General features: G+C 37.2%; 1 long non-coding RNA gene across 1 annotated transcript; it reads right to left on the minus strand.

Moving 5' to 3' along the window:
• Nucleotides 1-6084: 6084 nt before the first annotated feature.
• Nucleotides 6085-13342, minus strand: LOC140156260 (uncharacterized). The gene is made up of 4 exons (XR_011859503.1): nt 13252-13342; nt 11860-11955; nt 7501-7632; nt 6085-6581 (listed from the first exon to the last, which is right to left on the minus strand). It is a non-coding gene; the product is annotated as an uncharacterized lncRNA (long non-coding RNA).
• Between the last annotated feature and the right edge of the window lie 3109 nt (nt 13343-16451).

The raw sequence follows: 16451 nt of genomic DNA on the forward strand, positions 1-16451 counted from the left end.
ACCTAGTTTGAGCCCTGTACCCCTTACATATGTCCAGGAAATGTATTTTAAAATTTGACCTCTGTATGACCTTTGACCTGACCCTGACAAAATGTTCCCTTGGTCATGAGATTTGTTGTCACCGAGTTTGAGCCCCATACCACTTACAGATGTCCAGATAATGCAATTGTAAGATTTACCCCTTTAATGACCTTTGACCCCAATTCTGTATGCAAGTTATAGGCGTATGGTATAGCCGATGCATATATGCAAATGACATCATTGTACTATATAATATGTGGCAGAAGAAGCATTATGAAGGTATTTGGTTAAATACCAGAAATGCCCCCTTAATGACCTTTGACCCCATTTCTGTTTACAACCTGTGGTCACTGGATATAGCCGATACACGTGTGCAAGTTGCGTAACTGTAGGGTGTAACATGTAGGAGGAGAAGCATTTTGAAGTTATTGCCAGAAAGAAGAAGCAGAAAGATCCGATAGCAAAACAGTACCTAGCTCGGGGGTTGTAAACCCCCAGCTAGGTAAAAATTGCAACGAGTGTCAACTTGTAATGTAATAATTAGTCTCTTCGAAGGGAATTAAAGTTGTTCTGTCACTAACATACGAGTTGACAGGGAGTTTTTCTTTACAAGTAAAGAAGCAACCAAACTCATAATTCTGTTTCATGTTGCACACATAGGTAATTTTCGATTGGATCGGCATTTGTTAGAGACAAAAGACAAGCATAAGTTGAGTCGATCACGTATTAAGAAGATATTAAATTGCATATTAGAGACCAGCGTAATTGTTTGACAGGTTTGTACACACATCTTTACCAAACCACTTCGAAATGTGGTCGTTGAAATCTCTGTAGCTAGTCAGAGATTTTTACAAAAATAACACTGTTTCATAGGTTCAATATAGCTCATATCATATCTAGATTCCTGTCATCTGATTGGTTAAAAGTGCGGTCATTGAATTAGCTATGCCTCTCCCCCTCCCTTGTTTTTTAAGAATTGCGTAAAAAAGACTATTGCCCGGGCAATGGGTTTTTTTTACTATTGACCGGGCAATAGTCATTTTCACATCTCAACTTCTCGATTGAATAATATCGCTGTTTACAATGCGTCATGGCAAGTATAACAGTACGATTTTTGAAGAGACTGGTTTTTGTTTCGGTGACGTCACCACGTCAACACCGATCGAGTCGACACTGCACCGAGCCTGTTATAACAAAACAAGCAAGCTAAGAAATTATGGACAAAAGTACTGAATCAGTAGAGAAGCGCACTTCCAATGTATTGATGATTCGGGTGAATATACATGTACCTTACAACAATGAGTATTATGCAGTGTAATGAAAACACGAATGCAAGCTTAAACTCACTAAAACTAGGACTAGCTTAGGCCTAACATCAAAAGCATCGACACAGTCTTTGTAAAAATCCTGCCCGTGATATTGATAATACATTAATGTGATGAAAAGAGTTAGTAAGACTAATCATCCCAGTGACAAGAATCTATTTTTTTCGGTGTATAAAACAAAACCATGACTATTCCCCGCCTCTTCGCCTGGGGGGGCATAGTCATGGTTTTGAGATCACCTTGGGCCTATGATTTTAACCATGCCCCTCATAGCGGTCAATATTTGTATACTATCTATGACCAGGTTTGCGTAAGAATAAGAATATTTTGTCTCCCAAGCTGTGGCCAAAAAAACAACAGCACCACTATAGGATCATACAGGGGAAAACTAAACATGTTCAAAATTCACTAAGGGGCTGTGCAATAAGTACGAGCCCGGGGAATGTTCAAATTGCTCGCCAAAAATCGCCCCCGCCCCTCAAAAAAATCTTTGCCCCCCCCCCCATGGATATACATTTTTTTTTAAATCCTGGTGTTAAAATTCAAGCATCATATTTTGTCTTTTAGTGTGATATTTTTGATTTTTATAGGCCTTTAGTTCGCCCGCGAGCTTTTTACGGAATTCATTTTTAGCGTCTCAAACTAATATAGTTTGCTAAAGAAAGATATTTCCCACCTCTGTAAAGCACATCGTGTGGGTCTATATATTATAGTTTTGTCAGAATTTCCGTTTTATTTCACCCTTTTCCCTTCATGCTCCGAAAATGTCAAACTCAGTACTTTATCTCCAGAGCAACCAGCAGAAATAATCGATATTTCAATTGTTGTCAACCAGGTCCCTTTTCCATTGAAAACCAGGATTGCCTGACCAGCGATTTGGTAGCCCAAATCCCCAATTCTGGTAAATGAGGTGAATTTTGGAAATTTGCTCCCGTGATAGCCTGCAATTTCAATTTATAGGGCTATGGATTCCATGATTATGAAAACCATTTTGTCTGTTTGTTTGTTTGTTTATTTACCTAGGATGAGGTCCATGGGAAAATCCACTGTCCAAACCTAGAAAAATTCGCGTGTTATTATAGGGGATTTTAATTTTCTGTCCCTCCTATCTCCAGGTGAATTTTGAATGACCCCCCCCCCCCATCGCGGGTTGGCATTTTCATTACACCCTTCAGACTTGCGTTCGGGTTTGTGTAGGCCTATTTGTCATAATTTAGCGCTATAGGACCTACTTTCTAAATGTATAGCTATAGCAGTGCTATATAAATATTATTAGGTACCGGTATGTAATATTATCTAGGCCTATGGGGGTGGGGTGGGTACTCAACACATTTTAACCATGACTTACAATGCAAGGCTCATTGTAAATGATTTTTCCTTTAGGTCATTATAATAGGTTGTTATAAACTTCCATGTTTAACCTTGTATTGTTTTGGTTGCTTCATTATGACTTTCGGTGGGTTTAAGCAATATCAAACAAACACAAACAAAAGGCACTATACCCAGTCACCTTCATGACAATTGAATATTGAAGTTCTGGCAACACTGTAGCCAGGCCGGGCACCCAGAGGTATCGATCCACAATGCTAGTATTAGCCTAGATTTCACGCGTGGATTTGAAAAATTTTCAGCTGGTAGTCAAAAATTATGGAATCAAAACGGACATTCTGACAAAACTATGATATATCGCTCACGGTGATGTGCGTTAGAAAGTTGGGAAAAATCCTTCTTTAGCGAACTATATTACTTTGAAAAGCTAAAAAAAAAAAAAAAAAAAAGGCTCGCGGGCAGAGTTGAAGCCTATCAAAATCGAAAATCTTACACTAAATGACTGAATTTCACGCCTAAGTTTAACACTAGGATTTGGAAAAAAATACAGTATCAAGCATTAGAGTTTTTCCTGACATTTACTGAAAAAATTACAATTATTGCTTTTCATTTGGCCGAGAAAATTAATTTTACATTGAAAAGGTGTAACTCAAACTTTTGCTCATTTCAACACCAAATTCGATCGTTTGTATTGCCTCATTAACTGACTGAGTGAGCTTTGCATAACAAAAGAATTGGTTGTCCTGCGTAGAGACTGTGAGCTGCCATTTTGGAGAGCCACTATTATTCGTGTTGGCGGTTCATTAGCACATTGATAATGCATCACTGAGTATAGATAGTAGAAATCCATAACCTTAATTGCAACACCCGGCTCATAATTATTGCACATCCCCTAAAATCATATCAAATTATTTGCTGGGCCTTGGGATTACGAAAATGTAAGGTATAATGTGTTTTTACTATCTGTGACGTAAAATTCAGATGATAAATATATACAGAGGCCATTGAATCCTTCAGGTATTTTAACTTTTTGCTGTGTAACATATCAACCAGACATCATAGTGCAAACTATTCCTTTTCTGAAATCTCTAAGCTAGACTAACAATTTGCATCAATTTTTACGAAAATTTGAGAAACTTTGACTTTTGACCCTTGAACAATAAGGGGCTGTGCAAGCCAAGAGGGGGGCAAGCGATTTTTGGCGGGCCGAGAGGGGGGGGGCAAGCGATTTTTGGCGAGCCGTTTGGAAATTTTACCCCCCCCGGGGGGGAAAATAATTATTGCACAGCCCCTAAGCAAATCGGTCTAACATCGTCAGCCAGGCCAACCCAGGTTTGTGCAGTAACTAAATACCAGCAAAAATTTTGCTAATTGTTTATACTAGGATTTGGGCAGATAACTTGACCTGACATATTATCTCATATAACAATGTTCTTTTATACTGGTCATGACATTAACGAGTTATACACTTTTATTATCATGGATTATGTTTTGCCAATTACATAAAGCTCACATCTGGCATCCAGGGAGATGGTTTGTGTCAAGAGGAGGCTAGTACTGTAGGAACTCAGGAATGGCCCTCTACTGTTGGTACGGAAGGACAAATCAAAAGAAAACGAGGGTATCTGAAGTGCGACCCGCAGGCCGGAAGATACGTCAATGGCTATTGGGGAAGAGAGAGATGCTGCTCAGAGTACACCTGTTGGTGATGACAGATCAGGATTAAAGCCTGCTACAAGTAGTAAGTATGCCTTTAGGGACGTCTACTTCCGGGTCATGGGTCAAAGGTCAACCGAAAGTGCCGCCATTTTGAAATGATCCTCACGGGGGTGTTTTTGTTCTAGAAACACCGAATTTTTAAAATAAAATTTTTTTTGCCTAATTTGAAACGTCGTATCGGCCGTTCTATGTTTCGTATCGGCGTCAAGGGTTCATACCACTAAATCCGCCTGTGAAGCGGTTTCCGGTAAAAGTTTATCACGACTATAGTCCCAACTTTGCATAAAAAATGTGCAAAATCGGTACAATATTAACAATTTTAGTGTTGCAAATCGTGTTTTGCTAGAACTTGTGAATGTGATCTCTACTACTTTGAACAGAAAACGCAAAAATTTGAGTGATGTTTACGATGATGAGCGCATGAACACACGGGGTCAAAACGCGGTTAGCAGTCGGACGTAAACACGGAAAAATCGGGTCTTTTTATATAGCGCTATTTTTCTCAAAAAGTAGACCTAAAATATGGTGTCATTTTCAGATATGTTATGCAGAATTTTTTTCTGATTAAGATGATATCAAATATATATTTCAAAGTAAGACATAACTCGACTTATAGCCTAAAACGTGACCCCTATTTTGCACGTAAAGTCTATGGAAAGCTATTTTGTGGCATGTACCCTCAAATTCGGTATACAGCCGCCATTTTGAAAGGTCAACCGGAAATGCCGCCATTTTGAAAGGTCAACCGGAAATGCCGCCATTTTGAAAGGTCAACCGGAAGCGATCAAAGGTCAACCGGAAATACCGCCATTTTGAAAAATTATAAAAAATTCCAAAAAATTTCCCAAAAAAATTTTTTTTCAAAGAGACCTTTGACCCGAAATGATCCTCATGGGGGTGTTTTTGTTCTAGAAACACCGAATTTTTAAAATAAGATAATTTTTTTTTTTTGCCTTATTGACCTTTTCGGTAAATCCCATAACCCATTGCGAGTACACCTGAGAACTCGTCATTTTACGTCACGCCGACTTGCAATGCGCAGTAACGATGTTCGATAAACGATGTGCGCATCGGCGCAGATCGGCGTGACGCAAAATGACGAGTTCTTAGGTGTACTCGCAAAGGGTTATGGGATTTACCGAAAAGGTCAATTTGAAACGTCGTATCGGTCGTTCTATGGAACGTTTCGGCGTCAAATTCGGTATACAGGGTGAGGGTCGAATTACAAACTACCCGCAGGGGCCGAGAGGTCGAAAGATCGATGGGCTTAAAAAAATATTTTGTCTAGGGAAATATCATATTTTTCGTTCTATACCCCGTATGAAAAATGCTAAGTCACCTGGCATTGATAATGTATCTTCTGAGTTGTGGAAGGCAACTGGGGAAAAAGGGACAGACCTAATGTGGCGTCTATGTGGTATCATCTGCAAAAAGAAGAAATGGCCGAGAGACTGGTGCAGAGCAGTATTTATTCCACTGTCAAAGAAAGGGAAATTTGAAAGAGTGTGCCAATCACCGGACCATCAGCCTGATTTGTCATGCAAGTAAAGTGCTTCTGAAGGTCATCATCAAGAGTATGAAGAACAAAATCGAGCAAGAAAGCAGTTTCTTGGGTATGATATTTTGTCTTTTTGGTTTCCCAGTTTCAACAGGATATACTGACCCACAAATTTATATAGAACTTTGGGTGTCATAGTAGTGATTATTGGTTTTGGCCATTAAAATCTGACCACCGATACCACGTCTGTCGCATAATTCATTGAAAATCAATCAATAGTGTGAAATTTACACGAACGCGAGCAGAAGATGACACCACCCTGAGTCAAAATCTTTCCCCTGTACCCCAAGTGATTCGGTATATTCTGCAAAGAGAGTCCAGCTCTCACCCCTACCCAACCCGGATACACTTTAGCCCGGACCACCTGCTCTATCGAAGTCCGGTAACGTCATAAAATTTGCAGCTTCCCACACATCATGTACTGTCAATGGTATCAATTTAGCAACTAACGACGTCACATGTTAATCCAGTGCAACATCTGTAATCCTTGTAAAGGTAAGTGGTACAATGATCTTCGGTATCCCCACACCAACCACCTATAGAACAACAATTTCCTGGGCATTTTGCCACTTGTCCATTCTCAGCAGGAAAGGAAGGTCCACACCGACCGCCTGGTAGACACCAGTCACCTATGGATTATTAATTCAACATAATTAACTATTTATAGTCATCCACTGTGCTCTTTCTACGCAGAAAGCTACAACATTTGGACATGAAGACGGGCACTCTCGGTTCAATGATATTGGTTTCAAAGTTTACTGTTTTTTAAACAAACTTTAATGTTCTTTAAAATGTTAAACGTTTTCAAATGAAGAATAATTATTGCTTTTGTATAGCAAAGAGGCGTGATCGCTTATCAAAATTACATGAATTACAGTCTGTCAAATTATGAAGCTCCTGTAGACAAATGGGTGAGACACAGCCTTGCAAACCTGAGGTCCTGGGTTCGATTCCATATTTTCCTGTTTCCTCTTTTAATAATGTTAATATGATATGCTACGCGCAACCATTGAAATCTCTTCTCCTATATGTTGATTTCAACTGAAAATTTTGTTCATTTTGAACAATTCCTATAAAAAACGAAGTTTTTAACTCACGTTTCAGTGACGTTACACAACTAGTGGCTTCTCCAGACTAGCAGCTCATCACATCTGACTGTTTCCTTTTACGGGTAACAGGAGACACCGTAGAGGGCGTGATGAGTTGGTCAAAGATGATGTTGAGTGCGTAGGCACCCTTTTCTGCGGATCCAAATGGCTTTGAGCCACCTGGTATTCTTATCAGCTTTACGATCAATGACTTTGGATTCCTCCCAATTGATCGAGTGATTTGTAGAGGCAACATGATCAGTGGTGAAACGTCACTAAAACGTGAGTTAATTGTTCAAAATGAACAAAATTTACACTCTTCTCCTATATTTCGTTTTGTCTAAAACTTAAATTGATACACCATATTGAACTCATCTCCCGTTTTATAATTTATTTGCAAAAGAAAACGTTATTTTATGAATTACTTGGCATGTGTTATGATTCACTATGTTTCACTTACGTTTGATGCAGGTCGAACTTTCGGTGGCATTTCCAGAACACGAATCAGAAAGACAAATTCTCGATCGAGTCTTACTTCCTGTTCCACATTTTTTATTACATGTACTCCATGCATTCCATTCAGCCCATTCCCCTGGACATAAGAAACGGAAGGTGTATTAGTTGTGGTAGATAAAGAGTCTTTAAGCAATTGACAACTTTTTATCTGTTTAAATGTGCGTCAACAAATCCCATCTTACTTTATAGATGCTTGGCTAGAGGAGCTTATGTATAACTGATAGCAAGTTTTTAAAAAGTGGGATCATGTGGGTGCAGTAATTCAATCGAGGTCAAAGTTCATACTGCGATACAACAGTTGAACAGTGGAACTTTGACCCACAATAAAAAAAAATGTGCGCCAACAAGTATTTTGGATGATTGGCTAAAGGGCGCATGTATAACTGATAGCAAGTAAAAAGGTGGGATCATGTGAGCGCACTAATCCAATAGAGGTCAAAGTTTATACTTTCTGAAATATTCTAATTATTTTGCCCATCATGTGCAGTCTATATTTAAGTGAGACCTATTGGATTTGTGCACCCACATGATTCCACTTTTCTTTTTACTTGCTATCAGTTATACATAAGCCCCTTTAACTAATCATCAAAAATGTAAGATGGGATTGTTGGCGCATATTTTTATTGCCGGTCAAAGTTCCACTTTTGTGCTACACACAGGCAAAATATGAATTTTGACCTCTATTGAATTAGTGCGGCCACGTGGTCCCATTTTTTGGACTTGCTATCAGTTATACATAATTATTTTAGCCAATCTTCCAAAATACAAGATGGGATCTTGTTGGCGCACATTTTTATTGTGGGTCAAAGTTCCACTTTGTGCTGCACAAGGCAAAATAATGCCAATTTGGCACAAAGTATTGATTTAGTACGCCCACACATGTTCTCACTTTGTTTTTACTTGATATCGGTTATACATAAGCCACTCTAGCTAATTATCCAAAAAGTAAGATGGGATCATTTTGCGCACATTGTTATTGCCGGTCAAACTTTTGTGCTGCACATAGGCAAAATATGAATTCGGCACAAAGTATGAACTTTGGTCTCTATTATATTGTTACATATGAGTTACTGGTGTTAAATATTGAACCAATATATTTTTTGGAGAAATTTAAAGGTTTTTTTGTATCGCAGTTGGGTACACAATAAGGAAGACTGGTTCTTAAGGTTGGTCTGAACCCTGGAATTATGAAAACTTTCGGGCCTCATAACTGCTAAATTATTAGTCTAAAGAATATAAAAGTATACATTTTTAGAATGGAAATGACTTGATGAATTCATCTGTGAGGTCAATTTGGGCCAAAATGCTCATTTTGGAGAAAATCCCAAAAACAGGTTTTTGGCCCAAATTTTTCGTGCAATGTAACAAAAAAAATTGTTTGGCCAAAAAAAATTTTTTATTAATTTTTAAAAACTAGATAAAAATATCTAGGGACCGTTTTTCATTTTTTTTTTAAATTTTGACCAACTTCACCAAAAATATTTGAAATTTGGGCGAAAATCAGGCTTTTTATGATTTTTTTGAAAATTTTGCATTTTTGACCATTTTGGTGCAAATTTCTCAAAGTTGGTCAAAATTCAAAAAATTAAAAAACGGTCCCTAGATATTTTTATCTAGTTTTTAAAATTAATAAAAAAATTTTTTGGCCAAACAATTTTTTTTGTTACGTTGCACGAAAAATTTGGGCCAAAAAACCAGTTTTTAGGATTTTCTCCAAAATGAGCATTTTGGCCCAAATTGACCTCACAGATGAATTCAGCAAGTCATTTCCAGTCTAAAATGTATACTTTTATATTCTTTAGACTAATAATTTAGCAGTTATGAAGCCCGAAAGTTTCTATAATTCCAGGGTTAAGACCACCCTTAACACAGTGATGGGCTTACAGTGATATAGATTCATATCTTTTGGACTTTTGGTAGACATACGTAATTTAGAATTTTAACCTGTAATCACTACACGACCATGATGGTGCCAACGCTGTCACTTTGTGGACAGTCATTTAACGCGAAATTAACATAATTCAAATTTGAATTCATAATTAAAAACCTGAACAATATAACAAGCTTTTGGAAGAAAATATTACAAAGTCATATAAGAAATCAAATGCAGTTACCAAACATAACATCATCATGAAGGACAAAAAGATCGCTACTGAATTAGACCTTGACAACCGCATCGATGTTACGGCACAAAACCAAGCTTTTATATCTTTAAAAGACCATAAGCCAAACTTCTCTAATAAACCAACATGCAGACTTATCAATCCCACTAAATCGGAACTTGGAAAGATAAGTAAACAAATCCTGGAAGGAATCAACCAGAAAGTTCTAAGTAAGTGCCCACTAAACCAATGGAAGAATACCAACGAGGTGACTGAATGGTTCAATAACATAGATGATAAGAACAACAAATCATTTATATGCTTTGACATTTGCGAATTCTACCCTTCCATCACCAAAGACTTATTATTGAAAGCCATCGAATTTGCCTCTACCTACGTTAGCATTACACAACAGGATAAGAATATCATCCTTCATGCTAAAGAATCACTACTGTATGACGACAAAATCCCTTGGTGCAAACGAAGTAACACTAAATTCGATGTTACAATGGGTAGCTTTGATGGGGCAGAAACATGTGAGCTAGTAGGATTATACATTTTATCCAAACTTCAACATCTAGATATCGAAGTCGGACTATATAGAGACGATGGCCTAGCAACCTGCTCAAAAACATCCCGACAGGTTGAACTTATCAAGAAAAAGATATGCAAAATCTTTGCAAACAATGGCCTTAAAATCACCATCGAAGCCAACAAGAAATCCGTTGACTTTTAGATATCACAATGGACCTAAGAACAAGTACCTACAAACCTTATATGAAACCTAACAACACCATCTTATACGTCCACAAAGAAAGTAATCATCCACCTTCTGTAATAAGGAATATCCCCGAAAGCATCAGCAAAAGATTGTCAAATATATCGTCCACCGAAGATATCTTTAACGCCGCAACTCCACCATACCAGGAAGCCTTAAAGAAGAGTGGATACAATTACGAACTGAAATACAACCCTGCTGGCCAAAATAGCAATCAGCAAACAAATAAACGCAGACGTAAACGGAACATTACATGGTTCAATCCGCCGTACAGCGATACCGTTTCTACCAATGTTGGAAAGAAATTTCTCAGCCTACTAGATAAATGTTTCCTCCAGATCACCAGCTCAGCAAGATTCTAAATAGAAACACCGTAAAGATAAGTTATAGTTGCATGCCCAACATGCAGCAACTTATATCAGGACACAACAAATATGTGATGCAATCTGCGAAAACATCTTTGGCTCCGACACAAAACACCACTAATTGCAACTGCAAAAACAAATTGTGCCCTCTTGATGGAAATTGCCTGATATCGGGAGTAATATATCAAGCGACGGTTACAAGGGCAGACAACCGCAAGGAAGAGACATATGTTGGACTTACAGAAGGCCCATTTAAAACAAGATTCAATGTCCATAACAGTACCTTCAAAATGTAAATCAAAGATACGCCACCGCTCTGAGCAACTACATCTGGAACCTTAATGATAAGAAAGTAGCATATTCCATCAAATGGAGAATTATTGCTCGAAGTAAATCGTACTCTACCAGCAGCAAAAAATGCAATCTATGCATTACTGAGAAATACTTTATTATAACTAAACCACAAATGTCAACCTTGAACCACAGAAACGAACTAGCAAGTGGCTGCAGGCATAGAAAAAAACATTTACTGTGTAACTATAAATAAGTCGCTCTTCTTTTTAGCATGTTTAGCAATAAGTAGGCCCAGACATGGATACGCACTTAAGACGCGTATTGTGTTGCGCAACTTTAAGATACGCGGTTGCGTTAATTCCTCTTGCGCGCGCATCAAAACTCAAGACATATTCTTTGTCATTTTACACATTGCAACTGACGAGTGTGGATGGGTGAAACCATCCATACGAAACAAATTTGTATTACGATGTGGTAATTTCACTAATAATAATATAATTCAAATCTATATAAGTTAGCGGTAATGGAAATTGGATATTTCAAACTTAAAAACCAATAATAACTAATTAGCTTAGTTTAGGCGAGGTTGTCAAGGGGTCTAAAGCGCTGTAAGCTATCACTGTTCGGTCGAAGGCATCAGTTTTAACAAAAGGTTTGTGTGTTTGAGCCCAACTTTCACAAAAGTTGTTCTTCGGATTCCTTCGCAATGTTCCCACCAGGTCAGGAAAATCAAAATATTCAAAAATCAAGAGAACATTGTGCACCTTTTGTTGTAGTAATAATAGTACTGTCCATTTCAGGTGATGTCTTAATTGATGATGTGGTACCAACACTATCACTTCGTGGACGGTCAGTTGACACTAAATAAAAATAATTCAAATCCACATCAGTTTACGGTAATGAAACTTGGATATTTCAAACTTAAAAAGCAATATAATATAACAGGATTTCAACTGGATTTGAACCTTAGGCGAGGTGGCCAAAAAGTCTATATAATATCACTGGTCGCTCGAATTTGTGGATTTGAGCCCAACCTGATGCATGGTAAGCTTTCCCAAAAATGGTTCTTGAGATTCCTGCAAAATGTACCAATCAGGATCGAAAACCAAAATATTCAAAGCATCAATAGAACATTATGTATCTTTTGTTGTAGTAATACTAACCGCTGTAGTCGATGTCGTAATTGAAGATGTGGTACCAACGCTGTCACTTTGTGGACGGTCAGTTGACGCTAAAGGAACATAATTCAAATCCACATCAGCTGGCGGTAATAAAACTTGGAAATTTCAAACTTTAAAAACCAATGTAACTAATGAGCTTAGCTTGGTCGAGGGGTCTAAAGCGCTGTAATCTATCACCGCTCGGTCGAAGTCATTAGTTTTAAGGGATTGGGCTGGAATGGCAGGTGGGTCAGGTGTCAATAAAAAGATTGTTACCTTTTTGACCACAACACATGTGTATCAAGCATCAGGCACAATACGCATAATTACTTCTTCCAAAAAAAAATTAAATATGGCAGATTCCTTTCATTTTTCCTTATATTTCTTCAAAATGACCAAAATGACCAGACCCCCTTACACAGTGTCATCGCCCCGATATCTTCATGGCAGAAATCGCCACGGTAGGTTGAATCCACCGCCACCCATGGCTATTTTGTTCCGACCTGTTTAATAGTTTTGAGACGCATAATGGGCCGAAGGACATCTGACTAAGGCTACTGACAATAGCCCGGTGACTGACCTCGCTGTGTGTTGGTGAGCATGGTACGCCATAGGTCACTGCTTTTTGACTACCTCCACGATTGGCCTATACACTGCGCTATATAGTTCGGCACATATAAAATCAGAATTATTTTCAGTTTTCGAGTTCAAGACGCAAGCTTCTTTCTCAAGACGCAAGCTAACTACTATCATATCTGTTCAACACTTATATTCAACTGATATGAACCACATCTGGCTTCTTTAGACGAAATCATTTACGGAGATATTCATCATTTTCTACCCCGGTATCCAAAGATTTTCGTCTGAATATCAAAATCGTGCATAGCACATACTCGTGTATCGATCCCGGTATTTATTTTAGTATCTCTGCTGTTATTATTAGCCAGGCGATGTCGGTGTGCCTTAACAACAAAGAATCAAGAGAACATTGTGTACCTTTTGTTGTAGTAATAATAGTACTGGCTACTTTAGTCGTTGTCTTAATTGATGATGTGGTACCGACGCTGTCACTTTGTGGACGATCAGTTGGTGCTAAATAAAAAATAATTCAAATCCACTTCAGTTAGCGGTAATGAAACTTGGATATTTCAAACTTAAAAAGTAATATAATATAACTAATTTAAATTAAGACCTAGCTTTGTCGAGGTGGCCGAGAGGTCTAAGGAGCTATAATATCACTGCTTGCACGAGTAAGTCATAACTTACTGCTTCACAAATAACTTGCAATCTTTTATTCTTATGAATTGTTATTCATGGGGTAAATTCCGACTGACTTCCCGTTGTATTAGGGGTGCCCCAAGGATCAATATTGCCAGATTATAACAATCAACAGACGTAGGAATGCAATTCATCATGATTATAAAATGAATGGTGCTGTGTTACCGTGGTGACCGTGTTAGTTCCATTAAAGATCTTGGTCTTGATATTTCCTCATCTTCCACTTGGGATGATCACATCAAGTTGGTTAAATAGTATACTAAAAAACCTAGGTATGATAAAAATTTGTTCTTGAGATTCCTGCAAATTGTTCCCATCAGAAGCGAAAACCGAAATATTCAAAGAATCAATAGAACATCACCACCCTGCAAAAGCTCACGGGAAATCCAAAAATGTTACAAAATACAAAATGTTCGTAAATGCTCTTTGCTCTATGAAAAGGGTATACCGTATAATAAAGTAATAGTAGACCTATACAAGGTCGAAGAATTCAGTAGCAATTTAGTTACTAAGTATAAATTGGACTTACCTGCATGCCGACAATATTCATTTAGGTATCCAGGTATGGGTTTAATTTCAATTCCTTCTGATTTGAAAGTATCATTACACATGCATGGAGTTAATTTAGACAATGACCATCGCCAGCGAAGGCCCGTGGGTCCTGATGTCGTTCCTTGGTCATAGCAGACATCAGATATTGCTGAAGTTTTCAAAAGAAAGATAATGGGTAGGAAGCTGTAGGATGAAGACAATCCACCAAGCCCGTCAAGATAATCGCACGCGACCATGCGTTTGCGCACGCAGGCTTCGGGACCAAAGGTATACACAAACTCATGGTCAAGTGCGCATATCGTGGCATATGCAATATGCCACGGAAACTAGCCGTCATACACGTTGTAGAAACTATTGATTAACAATTGAATATATGAATACAAAAGCCACCTAAGTCCATACTTAAACCAAATTGAGTTAAGCATGGGAAAGTGTTCCTTTACATAGGCCTGTCATATGTATGAAAGAACAACTCAAATTCATCCTCTGTGTCTATTGAGCATGTGAAAAATAGCATGTATGAAAGAATCACCCAATTCCATGATTTGAGTCTTGTAACACATTGATTAAAATCCAGTATGTATAAAAGTCCACTTGTAACACATTCATTGCTAGAGAGTGACTTTTGAAAAAAAAAATGGGTTTAATAAAGGAAAGTGTGTGGTTTATATTACATGGCAGAATGCTTATCAACATTATACATACCTGTGCGCTTTATTTTGTATTATCTTACAAGTGGTAATCTCATTCTAACATTGTTGTCTTTGTATATGATTCAAAAAAACACCTAAGTCCAAAATTTAAAATGAACCCCACGAAGTCCCTGAAATGCTAATCGTCATACCTAATACAGGTTAATCCACTCATTTGCACGTAAAACTTACCATATTGACCAGGTAAATCTAACTGAAGGAATTAAAATGATACACAGGTTTTTCTCTCAAAATCACTTCCCATGGACTTAGGTGGCTTTTGTATTCATGTATTCAATTAATAATTGATTTTTGACTATTTCACAGCAAACCACCAAGAATTTAGGCTTGTGTTTCAGACATTAGTATTTCATTACCAATTGTCTGGCTTCTTTATTTATTACATATCATAAAAGAAATGTTTATATGAAATATTGATATCATATACAAATTAGACCATGATTGCCCAGCTAGCATCGAGGAGAATTATTTGAATGTTTGATTAATTTTAAACCCGATTCATATTTTGTATTCAACGTCGAAGTATTCGTTATAAGTATGAATCAGGCTTTAGATAAAACATTAAGAAAATTCTACAAAATGACCACATTGACACGATGGAATATTCATAGTAAATTGAGGATATGTAATACAAGGGGCGCCATACTTAAGATTGAAAGATGGCAAAAAAATAATTATTATATTTAAAACCAACCCGCTTTGAAATGATTGATTGATTGATTGATTGATTGATTGATTGATTGATTGATTGATTGATTGATTGATTGATTGATTGATTGAGTGAGTGAGTGATTTTATATGGTTCCATACAATACAGATCATTTTAAAAATAGGAAATACATAAATATACATTATTACAAGTTTAAAATACATTACATAATGACACTAGACAAATAAAAAGGAAACGATAATATAAAGTTAAAAAGTTAGAAATCATTTGCAAGCATGTTCTAATCCCGTATTGCACTGTAATAGAAATTAGTGTCAGCTGACTTTTGATAAGCCTTAATATATGCCTTAATGAGCTAAAACTCACAACACCGTGTCTAATCACAATGAGAAAATTCAAAACCAATAAATAACACGCCAATATAAAGCATGATAACAGTCATTACCTATTATAAAGGCACTTTAATTAAAACAATATGCGATCCTAAAGTGGAAAGAAAACATACATTTTCCTTTATTACAATCCCACGGTTTAACCCTATGAGAACTACCTGCCGATTGGCCAAAATGAATATTGTGTCCTATTTTGAACCAATCAAGGAGGGTATTAATAAAATCATCTGCCATTGCAAATTTGACTGTATATAGTTTAAAGCCTTGTCATAATTGGCAATTGAAATGAGCATTTCAAGTTACCAACCAATCAGAAATGCTGTTAGATGCAAGATAGTAAGTGTTTTTTCTTCTATTTACCTAAATATTTCGCTTTTCAATGGATATAAAACCTTCCTGACAATAATCATCACTAATATTATTTTATCCTTTTTGCGAAATTTCGAAACAATGACCAAATTAAAAATTGACAAGTCTTTTATTACGCCTATGGCTGTCAGGAAGAACTATCTGCCAACCTATAATATATGCAGACAGGTATCCCAAAACTCAAATTCTCAAGTACTAGAAAATACAATTTTACTATGCATT

The sequence above is a fragment of the Amphiura filiformis genome, chromosome 7 (genome assembly GCF_039555335.1).
Source record: "Amphiura filiformis chromosome 7, Afil_fr2py, whole genome shotgun sequence".
Lineage (NCBI taxonomy): Eukaryota > Metazoa > Echinodermata > Ophiuroidea > Amphilepidida > Amphiuridae > Amphiura > Amphiura filiformis.